Source organism: Macaca thibetana, chromosome 6 (genome assembly GCF_024542745.1).
Source record: "Macaca thibetana thibetana isolate TM-01 chromosome 6, ASM2454274v1, whole genome shotgun sequence".
NCBI classification, from domain to species: domain Eukaryota; kingdom Metazoa; phylum Chordata; class Mammalia; order Primates; family Cercopithecidae; genus Macaca; species Macaca thibetana.
Window position 1 is genome coordinate 60,714,933 of NC_065583.1, and position 21,742 is coordinate 60,736,674.

The window sequence follows — 21,742 nt, forward strand, 5'->3', positions numbered from 1 at the left end:
GACTAGAGTAAAAAATCGTAAAAGTCTACCTGGCGTTCTATTGCACTGCAGCTGAATTGGCTCTCAAACCACAGGATGCAGTTATTCCCACTCTTCCCTCCCCTTGTCAAAAGTAGATGAGCCTTGCCCCATGACCACTGCCACCACAGACCCATGGGGAGTACTGCCAGCTACTTCCTTTGTTCCCTTAAGGCACGAGGGCTCTTCAGTCAGCTTGTGGTGAATGCTGCCTGGCCTGGGACTCACCCTTCAGGGCAGTGGGCTCTCCTCAGTCTCACGGAAGGTATAGAAATTCCATATAAGAGCCAAGTCCTGGAATCAGGAACCCCAAGAGCTCTCTTTGTGTTCTATACCCCTGTGGCAGAGCTGGTACCTTTGGTACAAGACAAAGTCTACTTTATTTTTCCCTTCATTTTTCTCAAGCAGGAGGAGTTCTCCTTATAGCCACCACTGCTGGGAATGTGCTGAGACTCACCTGAAGAAATCAAGTCTCAGAGTATCACCCAAGGCCCACAGTGTACTACCTGGTAGGGCTGTTGGTTATTTCAGGCCCAAGGGCTCTTTAGTTAGCAGGTAATGAATGCTGCCAAGAATAGTCCTTTCCTGCAAGGTAATGGGTTCCCTACTATCCAAGGGTGTGTCTAGAAATGTTACCTGTGAGCTAGAGCCTGGAAAGGGGGCCTTACGACTATGACCAGTGCCTTACCCTGCTGTGCCTGAGCTGGTATCCAAGATGCAAGACAAAGTCCTCCTCACTCTTCCCTCTCCTCTCCTCAAGCAGAAGGAAGGGATCTCTTTTGGAGCCACAAGCCATGCTACCTGGGGCTAGGGGAGGAGTGGCGACAGCTCTCTCCCAGCCACCCTGTTGGTATCTCAGTTGGTGCTACCACCTCCCACCACCACGCACACATACACTGGCTCTGAACCCAGTTCATCCCTGGGACTTGTCTAGGACTTACAGTTCTTGTGACCTAGACAACCTTTGAGGTTTATTTAGAGCCCCAGAGCACTTCAGCCCAACGTGGCAAGGCTTGCCGGAAGTCAAGTTTCAACCACTGGGATGTGATTCCCCTCTGGCTAGGGCTGCTCTAATCACTCCCTCTGTGGGTGGGCATCAGCTGAGTTCAGTCCAGTTTTGCTTTCTGGTATAATAGAGCAGCACTGAGATCAATGCACTGTCTCACAGTTACTTTTCTCTCCCTCTCTCAATGGCACAGATTTTTTCTCTGCAGGGTAAGGCTGCTGCTGGGGGATGGGGATGGGTGGCACTGGTGATTCAAGTCTGTTTCTCCTACCTCTTCAGTGCCTCTTTCAGTAATATCAAGTTAAAACCAGGTACTGTGAGTACTCGCCTAATTTTTTGTTCTTACAGTGGTGCTTTTTATTTGTAAATAGTTGTTAAATTAGCATCCTTTCTAGGGGTATGATTGGTGGAGACTTTTATTTTACCATCTTGCTCTGCCCCTCTCTCCCAAGATCCATTTCTGAGTGGAACAAATTTAAGTAGTAGAGCATTATATAAATTATGATTCTATGAATGTAAAGCATGCATATACTCATATTCATATACACACCAATTCTTTTTTTTTTTGAGATGGAGTCTTGCTCTGTGGCCCGGGCTGGAGTGCAGTGGCCGGATCTCCGCTCACTGCAAGCTCCGCCTCCTAGGTTTAGGCCATTCTCCTGCCTCAGCCTCCGGAGTAGCTGGGACTACAGGCGCCCGCCACCACGCCCAGCTAGTTTTTTTGTATTTCTTTTAGTAGAGACGGGGTTTCACCGTGTTAGCCAGGATGGTCTCGATCTCCTGACCTCGTGATCCGCCCGTCTCGGCCTCCCAAAGTGCTGGGATTACAGGCTTGAGCCACTGCGCCCGGCCATACACACCAATTCTTATTTTTCTATTGACATGTATATTTACATCAAAGATGACAGTAATTAGCTCAGAGAAGAGTGTGCAAATGGTAGTATGTGGGGACTTTTGTTTTATATGTATTATTTTTATTTTTATAATAATGATGAATTTAAAATATTTCTTATGTAAAGTGAAAACTTGAATTTAAAGTAATGTAAGACACTGTGTATCTTTCTCATATCATGGTCAAGCTTTTTTCCCTCGATTTCTAGATATTTTAAGTTAAAGTGCCTTTCCTTTAAATATGATAAAGTACTGCGTATTTCATGCTTGCTAATTTTCCAAAGGAACTGTTGTTAGTGCACTAAATATTATTCATTTTTGCAGTCTTTCAGGTTTTGCTAAAAATTTATATATATTTTATTTGCATTCAATTATAGAAACATGGAAATTATTCAGAAATAGATTCATTAACAAATTGCAGATTCGATTTGTACATTAAATAATATAAGAATAAACACTATTGAAATATTTAGATACTTTTCCAAATACATTGTAGAGCATCCTCAGAGAAATTGACTGGTGCTTGCACAACATATGTGTCCATGGCTTAGAACACTCATTTTGATCATAAGCATTGGTTAAATTAGTCTTCCAAGGATTAGCTTTACTTTATGATTAAAAAGATTGCAATGTCTTTAATTCTGTGGATTTCCTTCTCTCTGATGGATCACACTGCATGTCATAATGTGTTCTATTTTTTCACTTCTAAATCTCAAATCATTTTGATTGATGTAGTTGTTTTATACATGCATGGTTGGCAAAAGACTAAAGAAAGTATATGATTGTGGTTAGGCAAGTGCTTATAACTGTAGAGCCCTGCATTTTCTGTGGAACCCACGGATCTCCTTTACATAATTAATTTTACATTTTGAGGGTGTTTTGTTTCCTCAATCAAAGTCTCAGGAATACCTGAATATTTTCACTATTCTCAATAAACAAGCTCTTCTTTAGATATGTCCAAACCAAAAGGTATGAGGGATGCTTTCATAGACCCAGCATAAAAGGTGCCCCGAAACGTTAAGTACTTGTTAAGTAAATACAATGTTGTATTACTTTAGTGTTCCTTTTTCCAAAAAACAAGTGATGAAAACACCCTACTAAAATGTGCACAAGTCAGTTATTGATAAAGTATATTTACCAATACATTAAACTATCCTAATGGAGTGTGAATGCCCATAGTTACAATTTCCCTTACAATCCCTTTTCTCACCTATAAAGTGTAGGTGCCTTATGAACCAGAACCACAGTGTGATGAGCTGTTTGCAACAGGAGATGAGTCTCACCATCTGACCACTCTTGTGCACATATTTACAGAAAGGAATAAACATGAGTGTAGTAGAATCCTCGAAGATTAAATGTGCGTATGCTGTGACTCCACTTTACCAATTTGCTCTTGAAAATATACACTGAAAATTTAACTTTCTCATGTTTGCATATAATTTAATGCCAGAAATCCTCAATATTCAAACTAGTACATGATGAATTAGTGTCACATTTTAAAGTCTTGTGGCAGAGTTAGATGGTTGTGTATACCATCATTTATTTTCTGCAGCCTCTTTAGTGTCAGAATGCCAAATTCATTCAACATGGCCAGCCAAAATACTAAATTCCTGAATTCTTCCTATGCTTCAGATTTGAACAATGCCAAAGATACCAAAATATTGTATGAATAGTTTTCAGTAAGTTTTCTTTAAAAGAAGGAAATAGCTGTCTCCTCATCCTACTGCCTGGAACATGTGTATAATGTCTGGAGTTCCATCTACCGTTGAGGATCATGAGGAAAAATGTTATATTTTAAGGATGTCAGAGCAGAAAGTTGAAAGAAGCCTGATTCCTGATGATTTCATAGAGTTGCCTTTTTAGGTAAAAACAGACACTTGTTTATTATTTTGGGTTTTCTGGCAAATATAGGCAAACACAATATAACACAAATTAGTTTCAACACATTTTTTATACATGTTTATTGTAAGTCTATCTATAGTTGCTGAAGTCATTATGAATTAACACAGGCCTATTGAATAATTTTTTAACTCCATTGAGTATTATGTCCTGTAAAAGTTTGAAAATGCTTCCAAGGCCATTCTTAATTTTTTAATTTAGAATTTTGCTCTCTTTGATATAGACACACCTCGAAGATGTTGCTGGTTCCAGGTCATTGCATGAAGTGAATATCTCAATAAAGCCAGTCACACACTTTTATTTTGTTTCTCAGTACATATAAAAGTTATTTTATAAGATATTATAATCCATTAATTGTGCAGTGGCATTATGTCTAAAAAGTATATATGCATTTAAAAATACTTTATTAGTAAGAAGTGCTAGCAATCATCTGAGCCTTCATGAGTCGTCATCTTTTTGCTGGTGGAGGATATTGTCTCTATGTTGAGGGCCTTGCTCTGGATTAGGTTTTGGCTTAAGGGAATGTTGTGGATCGTTTGATCTTCTATCTAGACCACTTGAACTTTCTCCATATCAGCAATAGGGCTGCTTCACTTTTTTGTTTTATCATTTGTGTTTTTACTAGAGCAGTTTTAATTTTCTTCAAGAGCATTTCCTTTGCATTCACAACTTGGCAAATCATTTGGCACAAGAAGTCTAGCTTTCAGCCCGTCTCAGCTTTCAATATGCCTTCCTCACTAAATTTAACCATTTCTAGCCTTTGATTTAAAATGAGAAACATGCAAATCTTTCTTTCATTTAAACACTTAGGGGACATTGTAGGGTTATTAATTGGTCTAATTTCAATATTCTTGTGTCTTAGGGAATAGGGAGGCCTAAGGACCGAAGAGAAATAGGGGAATGCCTGCTTGATGAAACAGTCAGAACACACACATTTATTAAGTTCACCATCTTATATGGGCGTCGTCTTGGCACCCCAAAACAATTACAATAGTAACATCAAAAAATCACATATTACCAGAACACATATAATAATATGAATATCAATATAACAATGATGCATATGCTTGAAATAGTGTGAGAATTACCAAAATATGACATGCTGTTGGAACATGGTGCTGATAGACTTGCCCCATGTAGGCCACAAACCTTCAACTTGTAAAAACCACAACATCTGTGTGAAGCACAATAAAGCAAAGCACAATAATATGAGTCATGATCGTATTCATTTTGAGCCTTTTTTTCTTATAGTTTACACTCAGTCCGATATATTTTAACCTATTGTTTCTATTGTGTAACTTTCTGCATTTCTTTGTTTCGGCAGTGCAAGTAAATCTTTCCTGTTTATGAGTGAGGGAGATTATGGTGGACTTGGTGGTGGGAGGGACATGTCATCTTAGTCTTTTCAGGAGTGAAACATACCTACATTTGTTGTACTGGATACATTCGGCACATAACCACATTCCATTAACAAGGAACCATGTATATTTACAATGGTGGTCCCACAAGGTAATACCATATTTTCACTATATCTTTTCTATGTTTAGGTATGTTTAGATACACAACTACCATTGTGTTACCACTGCCTACAGTATTCAATACAGTAATTTGTTGTACTGGTTTGTGCCCTTCAAGCAAAATAGGCTATAGAGTCCAGGTTTATGTAAGTAAATTATATGATGTTTGCATAATAATGAAATCACCTAACTCCTCATTTTTCAGAAAGTATCCCTGTTGTTAAGTAATACATGACTATACTTCTGTCATTTCTGCATACTTACTCTTTTTACCCTTCATATTGTTTTACTCTTCATACTGTTTTATTCTTTATATCGTTTTTACTCTTCATATTTTTGTTTCTTTACCTAGGATGTAGATAGGTAAGATCTGATTTCCATCTAACCAGTCTTCTCTGCACTACTCTCTTTTTTCTCTTTGCACAACTCTAGACTTTTTCAGGTCTTCTGATGTCTTACCTTCTTCTTCCCCTTTGCAGTGCTTTGCACGTGATTTTCCCTTTTCACCCACTAGTCACCCTTCAGATCTCAGTTCAAAGCTTTCTCTACCCACTGGATTAGATCCACTGGACATGTGATATCTGCATACCATATACCTTTTCTTTTTCTTTTTCTTTTTTCTGGAAAAAAAAAAAAAAAAGAAAAGCAGCATCTTTTCAGGAGTTACACATACCTACATTTGTTGTACTGGATACATTTAGCACATAACCATATTCCATTAACAAGGAACAACGTATATTACACAATGGTAGTCCCACAAGGTTGTACCATATTTTCACTGTGTCTTTTCTATGTTTAGACACACAACCACAGAAGGTCTTGCTCTGTCATCCAGGCTGGAGTTCAGTGGCACAATCTTGGTTCACTGCAAACTCCTCCTCCTGAGCTCAAGCCATCCTCCCACCTCAGCTAACCAAGTAGCCAGAACTACAGGTGCTCACCACCATAGCCACCTAATTTCTATATTTTTTGTAGAGACAGGGTTTCACCATTTTTCCCAGGCTGGTCTTGAACTCCTGAACTCAAGTGATCCTCCTGGCCTCAGCCTCTTGAAGCTCTGGACTGACAGGCATGAGCCGCCACACCCAGTTCACATACTTTCCTTTATAGAATTCAGCATATTGTAATTTTTTGTTAATGTGTAATTAAATGTTTAATGTAGTTCTCTCCAACTAGATTTTAGACTCTATTACTATAGATCTATATATTTATGTATATCTATGTATTTTTTCTCACCCTTTTGTTCCTAATGACCTGCATAATTCATGTCCCATAGTGAGCACTCAGTAAATAAGCAAGATTATCTTACCTAAGTAATCATAATAATTATGTGACCAGAGGCCAGCAAGGAGAGACTTGCATGTTATGTGTAAGACACCAGCACTCTAAAAGCAAAGGTTAGGAAGTGAAGATTATCTACATTGCCATTTTGAGATAAAAATGAAAACCTGTTAAGTAGTACTTCTTAGTAGGGACTGGCAATTGTTTAATAGATTTTGTAAAAGTAATATTGACTTGTGAGAATAGCAGGTTTAAAAGTCGAAGATGAAAGAAGAAACAGTGATGGACAAGTGAAATAACTAGGAAAGTAAATATAATCAAAACTTAAGAGAAAAAACAAACTAAATTCAAGGAAAATTTTAGACACTTTTCCTAGTCTGGCCACCTCCAGTCTCACTCTAACTCACTTTACAAACTGCTACTGGAGTTATCCTGCTGAAGAGCAGGCCTGATCATTTCACATATTTGCAGTCTTTTAGAAGCTCGTCAGAGAGTACAGCTGATGAAGTGCTGCTTCTCACTGAGTATAAGCACAAAATAAAGAACTATATTTTTTTATCACATATGCTCGCTTAATTTTATTTTTAAATATTTTTGGGAAAGTTGGCTTTCCTATTTATAAGTTCAAATAATTTATAGATTGAAGCAGTCAGCATGGATTTTAAAATAATACGGATGAGTCCAGGCATCTATTTCAATGCCCATAATCTCACAGGAACTGGAAAATTGATTCTTTGCTGGATTATTTTAATGTACTATGTATTAGTTTTCAGAGGTTCAAATCATGCAAAACAAACTAATTTTCCTCATTACATTGCAAGATATTTAAGTGCCAGGAGGTATTGCAGAGTGTAAACCAATTTAAGTGTATAGAACAATATGTTGGGAATTTGATTTTATATCATAGTTTGGGAATAAACCTAATGACCTATTCTTTTAATTGTTAAGTGCAATATGTGTGAATTGTACACTACAACCAGCCCTTTTTGATTGAGCTCCATTTTCTCTCCAGGTGTGATTACCTACTCATAGATAGATGATAGATATAGATAGATAGATGATAGATAGATAGATAGATAGATAGATAGATAGATAGATAATAGAAGTTCTTAGCAGACTTCTGGATAATAATAATGAGAACACTTTAGGTATAATTAATGACCCTTTTTATCTAATTATTACCTTCTGAACAGAATTCTAGAAACAAAACTTAGAAAAAATCCTTACTGATACAATACCTGAGCTTTCTGTTTTCTAGCAATGTTCCATTGTACTAAAATTAATTCTCAATAGTTACTATAACTATAATATTAAAATAGCCCCTCACAAGAAAGTCATAGTGAAAAATATATCATGTTTTTCAGAGCTTAGAAAACAGAAAGCATAATTTTATACTACAAAAATATTTGAAATATCAATCTTCCATTAGTTCTGAATTAATATGACGAAAGCTTGCCAATGAACCAAAAGAAACTTGTTTTCTTGGTAATGAAAACCAAATCAAATAAGCAACTACAAACAACACATTTATTTAGAAAAATAAACTGAAAATGCTGTTTGGCTATAAAAACTGTCACATGCCAAATACAAATTAAAAATGACTTTTTAATTAAGAGAACAAATAGATGTTCAACACAAATGCTTAGTATGCATTTCACTGTATTTGACTTCTTGGTTGTTAATGATATCAAATGATCTTCATTAAAAACTTTGGATCCCTTTTTCATTCATTTGACCACACTGATGCTTTTTCATCGTTATTCTGTAGTTGTTTTTAAATTTGTTTTAAAATCAAATCCGTTTTTTATTAGATAACTGATTTTTTTTTTTTGGAAGGAAGAAAAATCAATGTCTTGAGAATTCTTACATTTTTCCATTTTGGATTCCTGCAAGAAACTGCTTGCTGTGGTCTCAAAACTCATGGGACCATCTGTGCAAATAACAGCACACATCATTACCCTGAATGGAAGTGACAGTGCAAATATTAGAAGTTCACTGAGAAGTAATCAGTAAGAACTGACTTCCCCCCTCTTCCAACCAATATAGGGTGAAGGATTGAATGCAAAAAATTTTCAAGCAATTGACAACAATGCTATTATCTCAGGATGGCTTTGAGGCTATACACAAGATGGCGAACACTCTCTGTCTGGAAAAAGCAACATTCGTCCTAAGACTGTTCATTGCTGCAATGTTTCTCTGTTCATTCAGTTTTTGTTTTTTGTTTTCTTTTGTCTACATATTTTGAAATGATGTGTAATTCTGGCTAGAAGTACCTCATCTCTCTATACTTTAATCTTCCCAAATGGTAAATCAGTTTATAATTTACTGGTTTAATTGCTTAATATTAATTTTGTTGGTCTCACATCTGGGAACAGTTTATTTCCATAGTGAAACAAGATGAGTTGGTTTGGTGTTTATGTTTTGTTGGCTTCTTGTTTAGTACTTTCCATCTATTTATTTTATATTCATGGTAGTTTCTGAGTGAAGAGATTTAAGGCTGTGGCTGTTTTTACCCCCAAGGCTCTGCTCATGGCTGTCAGATAGAGGAAGATGATTTTACGCAGACTGTATCAGAGATCATTTGTGTTCCAAGGCTGAGAGATTTGCTGCTCTGAGATGGTCAGGCTTCTGGTTACTTTAGAATTAGATCTGTCCTCAAGAAGTCATAAAGATGAAGCTGAAGTGAGAAAAACGAATTGACATGCCCCCAAGTAAAGGTATTCCTTCCAATCTGAAGGAGCTGTCAGAAGAAGGAAAACAAAATACAAATATGGTCAGTTTAAACAGTAAATATGGTTTAACAAAAACACATAAAAATTATTAAAAATGAAGCAATCCTCTGTTAATAATAAAAATAATTTTTGATTATTTACATTGTCAAGCATTTTATTTTAAATGTCTAAACATTTTAAATAAATATTTAAATATTTAAATAAATATTAAAACATTTAAATTGTATATATTATTTTATAAGTTAGTCATCAAAATTTAAGTACAGTAGTATGTACTTAATTAAAGTACTTAATTAAAGATTATGCCTAAATTAAAAGATCTTCCCTTATTCCTAACAGTGCTTAGAACTTCAGATAAATTTGACATTAAGTATAATAAATTTTCAATATAGTTAAGAAACACTTTTCCATTAAGGTAGATCTTTCATTTGAAATAATAACCACAAAGTGTAATTTCACAACACTTTATAATATAAGAGTGATGTAATTTTTATTGCAATCTATATAGTTTAAACTTATTACCAGATTAGAAAAGGGATATTTTTCCTTGATACAGCAGATAATTAGCCATAGAATTAATCTTTCTTCACTTTAGGAATATCTGTAATACTTTTAAAACAGTACATTAAAATAAATTACATCCATATCTCTAATTAATGCATTTTTTTGGGAAAACAAAAAGAAATGCCACAGTTATCACCCTGACAAGCCAACATCAGACATGTTTAGCGCCACTTAATATGGAGTGCATCTGTGGTCTTCTATTTAAGTTAGAATGTAATAAAGAATATTTATGCTTACACTCACAACAATAGGTTCAGAATGCTATTACTATAAACCCAGTATAATGATTAATTGATTTATAAATTATTAGAAAAGTTAGAGACAGAGGAATGCCTTTAAGTGTATTTTTTTTGAATCTTAAAGTCCATCTGAGAAACCCCTGTTTTAACCCTTTCATTTGGGGTTAGGCAAACCCCCAAAGAGAATGTGGTTTTCTCCCATATAGCCACACGAACATACATATAGGCAGCAGAGTAAATAATTTAGTCATTCTGTGACAAAATTATTAGTCAGTATTCTATTAGATTAATAAGTGATAATTTTCATTATGTTACCCAACTACCATGACAATGTTTTAGTACTAAATGATCTAAATGAACAATCAAAAAGGAAAAAAAGTCAATAACTCTCTCTCCTGTCTCCAAGAGTAAAACCAGAAAAATCACTGAACACAGGTCAATGAGACTTGAGGGCTTACTCTGAGTCATTACTAAAGGTGTTCATGAAAGACAGAGAAGCAGTAAAAAACAATCTTCTTCATGGAGTTGCTTAAGAAGATGCAGGAACTTATCTGTACAGAAAAGTGGAAAAGCCTGGATGGAACTGGCCTAAACTTTATACAATCCCAACAGCATTGCTTGCCTCTATTTGTGCCATTTTTGTATCATCTAGAAATATAAGTCTCTATGTATTTAAAGGAAACCAGCGCTCAAGCTGTTATTAATGAACAAGAAGTAGTCCTACAATAATATTTTTGTTTTAGTATTAAATAAAAACAGTATGAAAAGCACACAAAGCCGACTTTCCACAAATGTGTGGGTACATAATTCACATATTTGAAACAACGATAATTAAATGTGACAATTATATTTTTAATGGCTATGTAATATGGGAGTCTTCAGCAGCCTTCGATAAGCTGCTACAGTTTATTAAAACTTCAATCTATTATTTGCATGTTTATTTGTTTAAAAATGTTGATTCATCACCTATTGTATACTACTCTAGAATCCATGGATACAAAAAAACTTATTTCTTGCTCTCCAAGGAGATTAGTATCTGAAGGTTAAAAAAGCAAACATTCATAGTAAAAAATTGGTGCCACGACATACATAAATATAATATTTTAAAATGAACATGGGAGTAGTGAGCCTACAAAAGGTGGCATTTGAATTGAAATTTAAGGGATAGGTTGCAATTTTCAAAAATAATAAAATGTTATTAGTTATGAATAAGAGTATTTCAAGCAGAGGGACAAGCATGGTCAAAGGTATAGAAGCAAGAGAGAGAGAGAGTGATACCTTCAATATTGTATAGCATAAAACTACAAAGAGAAAAGACATGTTTCTGAAGAGCTTGACAGAGGACAAGGTGTCCTTTTACACTATGTAAAACTAGATATTTATGCTAATGGCAATGGAAAATGTTGAAAACTTTTGATGAGGAGCGTGCCTGGAAGAAGTGTGGAAAGTACAATGAGGAGGAGGGAAGTACTTACGCTCCATATTTTCAGTAAAGACATGGCGAAGACACCGGCTGAAAGCAATAACTATGACTACAGTTGCAGATGCTTTCTTAACAGTAAATTGAAGTGAGTAAACTAACCCATTCCTTCTTACTAAATTAAGAGAGCATTTTATTCAATTACCATACATTCAAGATGTGAGCAAACATTATTATAGGCTTTTCCTGTTCCACCAAATTTTTAGGTATCTTATGCAAGCGGATATTTGCTTCTCAACCCTCAGTGGCCATACGTTACAAGTAGAAAACAAAAATCATCTAACCAGTAGAAGTCTATATCTACTGATTAGATTCTAAGATTGGATATTAAAGGAACGTATTTAAATATCACTGAATTTTGAAAATTTGTTACATATATCCAGGCTTCTTACTGGATGGTATGAGATACCACATTTGATCCATTATCTGAGGCCCACTAAACAAAGCCTCAAATAGCTTTTCATGTATAATTTTGCCTATTTAATAATTGTATGAACTTCCATTATTATTGGTTATAAAATACACAAATTTTGAAACCTCCACATTCTTTTTTGCACGTTTACTTCAAGTATAGAGACGTAATATACTGTCACTGTTACACAAGTTAAATAAGTCTATTCCTCATTGAAATAATAAAAAATAAATGACAAACAGAAAGACCTTGCACAATCAAAAATGAATTCAGGCACCCTCCATGGAAATGCCTTCCGACCCATTCTTCATGTCAACGGGTTAATTGCTCTATTATGTTTGAAATGACTTGGCTTAAAACCATATAAGATTTACTCACTTTTTGGATGGAATAGGTCAAAGTTTTCAAGCACTTCAAGGGTCATTTTCTCATTCTTGTAAATGTTTCAAGGCCCAAATGTAATATGCAAAATGTGAATGATGCTAGATAATTTTTAGTCTTGAATCACTGAAACGTCAAGTTAATTAATTTATATAAGTAACATTTTAAGTGACTGAGAATATTTCTATGCAGTAAGGGCAGTATGATTTAAAAATGCCAAAGACAGCAAGCAAAGCTAAGGAAATGCTGAAAATAATACAAAAAATTTTTCTAAACAGACATGTCTCATAATTATATATTTATTTGGATTTTGGTAAAATTTTTATAATTTTCTCCTTTATAATCTGTATTTACACATTTTAATTACATACATTTTTGTATATTAGTTATAGCCTTTTAAATATATTTTATAAAATATTTATATATACATAATTTAAAATATTTAATATATATTATAAATATACAATTTTAAATATTTTAAACTATAGGACAATGTGTCTGTCATGTGTCTGTTGGATTTTAAGAAGTAGTAACTGTTAAGAGACCAAAATCATGTTAAAGAAAATCTGTCTTATTTTGCCTGACTGTTAAAATCAGCCCTCCCAAACCAGATACAGTTTATCCATCCTGATTTATTCTTATTATAGGCAATGTTGCCTAGTAATATGACTGACAATCTACCAGGATCTGGTTTCCATGGAAATAACAGTTGAACGTTAACCCAGGGTAATTTTTATGATTATGGAAAAGAAGAATATGTTTTGCTATCCCTCTATTCATATTAAGAAACAGAAATATTTGGGAATTTAGATACCAAATAGACAATATTTTCTGACTCATAAAACAACAAAATTCAAGATAACAGGTATGCATTTAACTCAAGAAACCAAAAATAAATAAATAAATAACAAAATCTTCCATAAACTATAAAATACTAATGAAAATTTAAAAATTAATAAAAACTAGCAAAGCTACAAAAAATGAAAAACCTGATTTTTAAAATCATCTTTTATTTTGAAAAGAATGACTAAAATATATATATTGCTATGGAAGAATAAGAAGAAAAACATAAAGAAAAAGCAAATGGATAACTTTAGAAATCAGGGAAAAAGAGCATTTAAGAGACTTCTAGGCCAGGCACAGTAGCTCACATCTGTAATCTCAACACTTTCGGAGGCCGAGGCGGGCGGATCACAAGGTCAGGAGCTCGAAACCAGTCTGGCTAATATGGTAAAACCCCGCCTATGTTAAAAATACAAAAATTAGCCGGGCGTGGTAGCAGGCGCCTGTAGTCCCTGCTACTCAGGAGGCTGAAGCAGGAGAATTGCTTGAACCTGGAAGGCCTAGGTTGCAGTGAGCCAAGATCGCGCCACTGCACTCCAGCCTGGGTGACAAAGAGAGACTCTGTCTCAAAAAAAAAAAAAAAAAAAAAAAAAAAAAAAAAAAAAACACACACACACACAGAGAGAGACGTCTATGTGTACAAGTAAATCAAATAATCTGGTAGAAAAAGATAAATTACTAACTTTGCCTTAGGGAACATTTAAACAATCAATAGCAAGAAAAGAAAATAAAAGGCAGTCAAAGCTTTCCCACTGAAATAAGGCATCATGATGAGATGAGCTTTCTTGACTCTGGGCATTCTTGTAATTGGTCACGTTCTTTGCTTATGGGCTGTTATAATAAATACTGATTCCTATTCGGGACCTAAGTGTAAGTCAGGATAACTCTCATACCTACGGTCTTCATCTTTCACACTTGACACTTCGCAGAGTTAGAAAAAGGTTGTAGCCCTAGACACTTGTCAAAACTCTCATGGAAAAAAAAATAATAATAATAACCAATACTGCACTACTGGCAAGCTTTGCTTATGATATTTGTATTCTTCTAATGAAGCCATTAGCAAGTGTGGCCTACTGTAGTCATGTGAGATTGCTCAGTTGAGCCTACAACTACTGGATGTTATACATAGGGAGAGATTCCTTTTATTTGCACTTATCAAAATGTTACTGGTTTCCTCTAATAGCAGAGGGTGGTCAGGAGAGGTGTGGAGTAGCCTGTGTAGCGCCTGCAACTAGTTACATAGTTTAAAGATATACCTAGGGCGGGCGCGGTTGCTCACTTCTGTAATCCCAGCAGTTTGGGAGGCCGAGGCAGGCGGATCACCAGGTCAGGAGATCGAGACCATCCTGGCTAACATGGTGAAACCCCATCTCGACTAAAAATACAAAAAATTAGCTGAGCGTGGTGGCGGGCGCCTGTAGTCCCACCTACAGGCTGGCTGAGGCAGGAGAATGGCGTGAACCCGGGAGGCGGAGCTTGCATTGAACTGAGATCGGGCCACTGCACTCCAGCCTGGGTGACTCAGCGAGACTCTGTCTCAAAAATAAATAAATAAATAAATAAAAATAAAAATACACCTAACACCTGAGAACCATCAGGATGGTGCCATGGATACTCCTGTCCTGGTCATAATGAGCCTATGATTTTTTGATTCTCAGAGAAGAGAGAATTTTGAATACGATGTTAAATGTCATTCTTCTAGGAAGAATTAGCAAAAGTATAAAATGTGCTATATTAGAGAGAGTTGAGCAAAATTTCCTTGAGACCTGGGAAAAATTTCAAAGAGCTTTCATGGATAAAAATTATATTTAACCTAGCTCTTAAGACAGTTATTTCTTCTTTAAGAAATGTCTACTCAGATCTCTTCCCCTTTTTTAATCAGATTTTTTTTTTTTTTTTTTTTTTTTTTGCTATTGAGTTTTTTGAGTTCCTAACGTATTCTGGTTATTGAGTTCCTCATAGATTATTGTGAGTTGAATAGTTTGCAGATATTTTCTCCCATTCTATAGGTTGTCTCTTTGCCAACAGGCATATACAAAATATGCTCAGTATCAGAGAAATGCAAATCAAAACCACAATGAGGTATCATTTCACTCCATTTAAAAATGGCTTTTATAAAATAGAGAAAATAACAAATGCTGGCAAAGATGTGGATAAAGTAAAGCTCATACACTGTTGGTAGGAATGTAAATTGGTGTAGCCATTATGAAAAATAGTATGAAGAATCCTCAAAAAACTAAAAGTAGAACTACCACAAGATCCAGCAATTCCATTGCTGGGTATATAGATCCAAAAGAAAGAAATTCAGTATATTAAGAGATATCTGTACTCCCATGTTTATTGCAGCACTACTCACAGTAGCCAATATATGAAATAAGTATGTGTCCATTAACCAACAAATGGATAAGAAAAACTGGAACATATACAAAATGAAATATTATTCAGCCATAAAGTAGAAGGATATCCTTCGTAATTACATGGATGGAACTGCAAGGCATTATGTCAAATGAAATAATGTCTTCCAGCCATTGGAAGACAAAAACATATGTTCTTGTTCATAGGTGGGAGCTTAAAAAATTATCTTATGAAGGTGGAAAGTAGAATGATGATTACCAGAGGCCGGTACGGGTAGTGGGAATGGGGGGGAAAAAGGGGTTGGTAAATGGGTACAAAAATTCACTTAGGTTGTAAGAATAAGATCTAGTGTTTGGTAGCACAGTAGAGTGACTATAGTTAACAATAATTTATTGTATATTTCCAAATAACTAGAGTGGGTTTGGAATGTTCCCAACACAAAAAAATGATAAATGTTTTAGGTGATGTGAGTCCAGATACCATAATTAGAGCATAACATATTGTACACTTATATAAAAATATTTCATATACCACTTAAATACATGCAACTATTATGTACTCGTAAAAATTAAAACAATTAAAAATTTTAAAAAATACAGGTAGGCAGCATATTACCAGTTTGAAAAAAGAAAGTTGAGGGAAGCATTCTAGGTAGACAGAGAAAATGACTTCAGTGCAGTTTTTAAAACGTGATGCCGTTTTACCCATCTAGCACGTTCTACATTCTGCCTGTGTATCAGTTCTAAGTTTTGAGAAGTTTGTTTTGGTTATTATATGGATATATATAGAATTAAACACCTATGATTAAATTAGAAAAAGTCATTTATGGATGTACTTCATTGTAGTCTTTAAGTCTGATTAAATAGCTACTTTAGAAAAACCTTTCATTTCATGCTTCGCAAACTATGAATACTGAGTAAATCACATTGAAAATGATTATTGTAATGTGAAGAAAATATTACTAATTCTATCATTGTGGTTCTAAGTTAACACAAATAATTATTTCTTATGAATTATATATGACATTTTCTAAAATGCAACTGTAATTCTCTGATGGCTGCACCTGTTTTCCTGAGTCTGAGAGCAGTGCAAGCACTGCCTAAGGAATCTGTACATCCACCAGCAAGACATACTGCATGAACTTTGAGTAAGTGCTTCTCACATTGAGAATATTTAGTAAGTGTGCATCTGCCTGACAAGCAACAACTTAGAGAGATGACAATTTAAATCTTTAAGATTAGATGGCCATTTTCTAAAGTAAGCACCTGATACCCTGAAATATCATGCACTTCAGAATTGCCCTTCTCATCTGAACTGGTGGGTTCAGACAGTTATATTCATTAACATTAGTTCCAAATTACCAGGACCAGCCACAAAATTTGCAGGGCCCAAAGAAAATAAAATTCAGGGCTCTGTTTGAAAAAGCAGGATAGAAGCTTTTTCTTTCTCATCCAGTCTCTCTAGATTTACCACTTAATGCCTGTTCCACTGGACACAGGGATGCTTACAGAGTGAACACAGACCTTCACAATCCCTGGAGCCCTGCCTTTTAACTCATGACAGCAGTAGTTTGGTCCCCACTGAGACAGAGGGAAGCAGCATATGGGAGGGAAAATAGGTAACTAGGAACTCATCCAGGGACATGTGGAACCACGCTCAAGGGGAAGTGCTGAGTTCCTAGTCATGCATCATTGTCCCATCGGGCTTCACTTTTAAAACACAAATTCAAAGAAAAAACAATTAAAATCATCAAGATGGTGACTGTAGACCTTAATAAAACCCCAAGTGCCATGGGGTCCAGTTATGAAGGTGGGGTGTGTGTATGGAGGGATTGTGGTTTTGGAGGGGGGTACTTCTGAACACTGAGCACAGGGACCTGTACAAATGTACTGGTCACATACTTATGAAGCTGATCCTGCAAGTCTGTCCCAAATAGACGATTTAATCTGTCCACTCCAAACTCTTACATTAAGGTCCAAAATAACACCAACCACACATTCACTTTAGGTTGGTATTATGCTTTATTGTGGGTGTTTTTTCATTCAAGAGTCACTACAGAAGAACAATGCGCATGAAAGAAAAGTGGTAACATGAACAATAGTAGAAAGAATGCCCTGAACTTTTTATATGCTAAATCAATATTTTTATTAGTAAATTACAAATACCCACTTGTTAAAGTTGTTACAATTTTATCTAGAAAAATAGAATTTTTATCAATTCCTGAAACCTTTTCCCTTTAAAATAAGGACATAATTTGTAAGGTCTATCTACAATATATAAATACTTGAAAAACGAATTTGGTGAAATTCCCTAAGAAAATTAGCTATAGATATTAATGAAGATATAGAAGCTCTGTTGTCCATGAAACGTCAGCATGCACACAAGAAAAAAACTGCTTTTATTACTATCTGAAATTGTATCTTTTTTTTCACATATGTACGTTGATGGGGTTGAGAATGTGCTACTCCAAAATATGGCTCCTTGGCATACTGGGTATTTTAAGCTTAAGAAATTTGAGAAAACCACGGAGGCAGGAAGGTGTCTCTGACCTTCTCCTGATCTCCCTGAAGCAGATGATAAAATCCTTACGTGCGGGATGCCTCCCATACACCAAGGAAAGGGGCACTTACCTCTGAAGAACAAAGCATCACAGTGAAGAATCTGAATAGACTTTGCTCTGTTTCCTCTAGTTAATTACCACTAGATCATATTTGTTTATTCACTCATGCGTCTCCAAAAGCATTCCCATTTTCATCAAAACTAGCATAAAAAATACCCAGGTCTACCGATTTCTTCTGGTCTTTATTTCTTTATAAGTGCTTCTATGTCACATAAAATTTATATTTTATAAATTTGTATGTTTTTATCTTGTTAATCTTGTTAAACGTCTTTTGTTTCAGGAGCTTCAGCCATGAATCTAAGAAAGGGGATAGAAAAGAATATTTTCCTCTCTATGATATGCCCATGTAGAATATCATCAGTTTGAAAAAAAAAAAAAGTCATTTTGTCAATTTAATTCAGTTGAAATAAATGTTAACATAATATTTAATAATTATGGAAATTATAGATAGATAGATAGATAGATAGATAGATAGATAGATAGATAGATAGATAGATAATTTTTGAGATCTTGCTCTGTCACCCAGGCTGGAGCGCAGCGCAACTTGCGCCTTCCGGGTTCAAGCGATTCTCCTGCCTCAGCCTCCTGAGTAGCTGGGATTACAGGCGCCCGCCACCACGCCCGACTAATTTTTGTATTTTTAGTAGAGATGGGGTTTCACCATGTTGGTCAGGATGCTCTCGATCTCCTGACCTCGTGATCCCCCTGCCTCAGCTTTCCAGAGCTCTGCGATTACAGGTTTGAGCCCGCCCGGCTGGAAATTATATTTTATGAAGGATGTCATTAAGATTACTACAATGTGGTAACTTTTTAAGATATGTGTATTGTAAAAAAAAGTTAAAAAGCTTATTTTAGAAGCCTAGATCAGACTTAATTTGGGATATTTTGTCAGCCTTTTGGAAAAATTGTAATACCATTATATACATTTTAGGATTAAATATTAAAGTCAAATTCTAGCACAGAAAAGAAGTAAATGATGTAAAATGAAAATGTTTTTACGTCTTTTAGATCCAAGTTGAAAATATTATCATGAAAAATGTTTTCTAGAAATCCCTTTCTACTGCCTGTTATGGGCACAAATAAGCAATTAAATTAGTTAAGACTACCACCAGCTTCTTATAATTAAGAAGTGTAAATTCCAATCACTTACACAATACTCCTTCTATGGGAATTAAGCAATATTAATTAAATCATTTATTTATTTATTTACATTATGTGTAATTCTATAGTATATCCTTAGTTATAGGCTAACATTGAACTTTTTGTATAAATTAGAAAATACTGATGAACTCTAAAACAGTGCCTGGTAGGATGTGATGTTTTTGGAGTCTGGAGCTCATAATTAAGTTCCATCCCACAGTAGGTCTAAGAATCTGTACAAGATAGCTTTTGAGACTCAGTTTTCCTTTCTGTAAACAACAACAACGAAGAGAATAGACATTAATATCTACCTCCCAAGGTTGGTGACAAAAGTAAATGAGAGCACAGGTACAAATGAATTTGCAATGTTCATTTATTTCCCCTTTATAAAGAGACATAAACAGTCAACAGATATAAATTTTTGTAGATAACTCCACAGGAATGCTGAACAAGCTACCCAAGAGCTTGATTCTTGAAAGGGACCCAAGGCTACTTGGCACACCTCGATAGGAGAGCCGTCATACACCCTGAGTCCAATCTCTGACAACTGAAGGAGGTCGCAGTGGCAGATATGCCAAGAAATGAAACTAGAATCAAACGAACTCTCTTGCTTTCTCCTTTGCTGTTATTAAGAATAACAGCATGTGCCATTTTTGCAATCAAAGAGTTGTAAATACCCTCTACTATTTAATTATTTTAGGATAATATAATACAGAGCATAGAAAGTACTAAAGTATAAATGCTAAAAGACCCAATTTAGAAAGTCACCAGAATACTGTGTCATGTTCCACGAACACGGAAAAGCACACGAAATGCGAACATTTACTGCATCATTTGAGGAAGTGGGGGATTCAGCTATATAAAACAAGGATGTTTTCTCCAGCTCCCCTTGATCCTCACTAATGGTGTTCAGAGGATAGTTTTTTTGTGTTTTTTTGTTATATTTTTTTAAAAGCTCTGCTTTCAGAATGTTTCCATCAACCTAAGCTAAGAAGTAATTTTATTCATGATAATGATTGTGAACTGTTTTCTCTAAAGCCAAAAATGTTTTTGAAAACTCCTTCATCCTAAATCCCTGTTTTCCTGCTCCTCCTTTTAATTTCCTTTTTATTCACTGATGTGCTGCTTACAGAAACTGTTGCAGCCAGATTGGAGAGTGCTGTGAAATGAATGGCTGTGATATTTTTCCCTCCTTCTGGCAAAACTTCTTTGTGTAACTGCATTAAACCCTGCGGAATCTAATGTTAACATGTGCACATTTTACTGAGTTCTATTGGAAATGAGGCATGCTGGAAGAATGACATTATTTTTTCATGGTGGAACGAGAGTACCTTCAATCAGAATAGAATTAAAATGCTAACATTTCTCCCTCCTCCTTGTTTAAACATTCTTGGCAAACCATTTCATTTCCATTTTTAATTTATTACTTGAAACAAGTGATAACAATACTTCCCTCTCTAATATCCACTGATGCTTTTCAACCATTAAATGCATTAGACAAGCAATCAAATGCTGCTTTCATCTTTATGAAACAGCATTTCTTTTTTTCCTCTGGCTTTCAAATAGATGACAAAATGCCTTCCGTGAATCAGCAAGTTGGATTTTGTGGGTTGAAATTTTATGAACTTAATCAGGTTAACTTTTCTCTCCTACCAAAACACAGGCAGGGTTGAAGTCAAAAACAGTTTGACTTCAGCCATTACTAATCTGCTGAACACAATCACGTTAAATTCTGGAAAAGGAATCTGGGATTTTCCTCTGTTATTAAGGTCACTGAAGCTACTGGACTTGGGAAAACATCTAGTTGTCTATGTAAGAGGGCGTCTCTATTCTCCACTTCCTTTTTTAAAACATTGTACTCAAAAGACATTAGAAATAAAGCAAAATAAAATATATTCAACTTAAATTTTATTTTTCTTCTCAAATGTTTTTCTCTTTAGGCAAACATGAATAATGTAAGATTAAGGATAGGAAAAATGTCTTGCTCCAGCTACAATTGAATGGTGTTTCTGGAAAGCTCTTGAAAGCGCAACATTAATAAAACCTCTTAAAATGGTTCTGTTTTACTTGAGCAAAATAAGACGTCCTACAAGTTTAATTGGCAGGTATCTATGATATTTTTTACTTAACCTGAGAATGGGTCAGTTCCTTACCACCTGTCTTTTTCTTAACCCCTATTATTCTTGTAAATTAGACAAATAACTGAATGATCAGCAGTCTTTTTTGCCATTAAACTTACAATTAATTTTAGGTTTTAGGTATCTTAACATTGCCAGGATATTTCCCAAATAGTATCTAATAACATAGTGTTTTATGTCCAAAAGAAGTAAACTACACTGTCGAAGGGCTACTATCATACTATGT

General features: G+C 35.1%; 1 protein-coding gene across 1 annotated transcript in view; it reads right to left on the reverse strand.

The window, feature by feature from the left end:
• Positions 1 to 8,448: 8,448 nt before the first annotated feature.
• The window catches only part of PRR16 (proline rich 16), a 311,585-nt gene continuing 298,291 nt past the window's right edge, over positions 8,449 to 21,742 (reverse strand). The window contains exon 3 of the transcript XR_007726721.1: positions 8,449 to 9,352. The gene's annotated coding sequence lies outside the window, so the exon portion shown is untranslated. The remainder of the gene's footprint in view (positions 9,353 to 21,742) is intronic.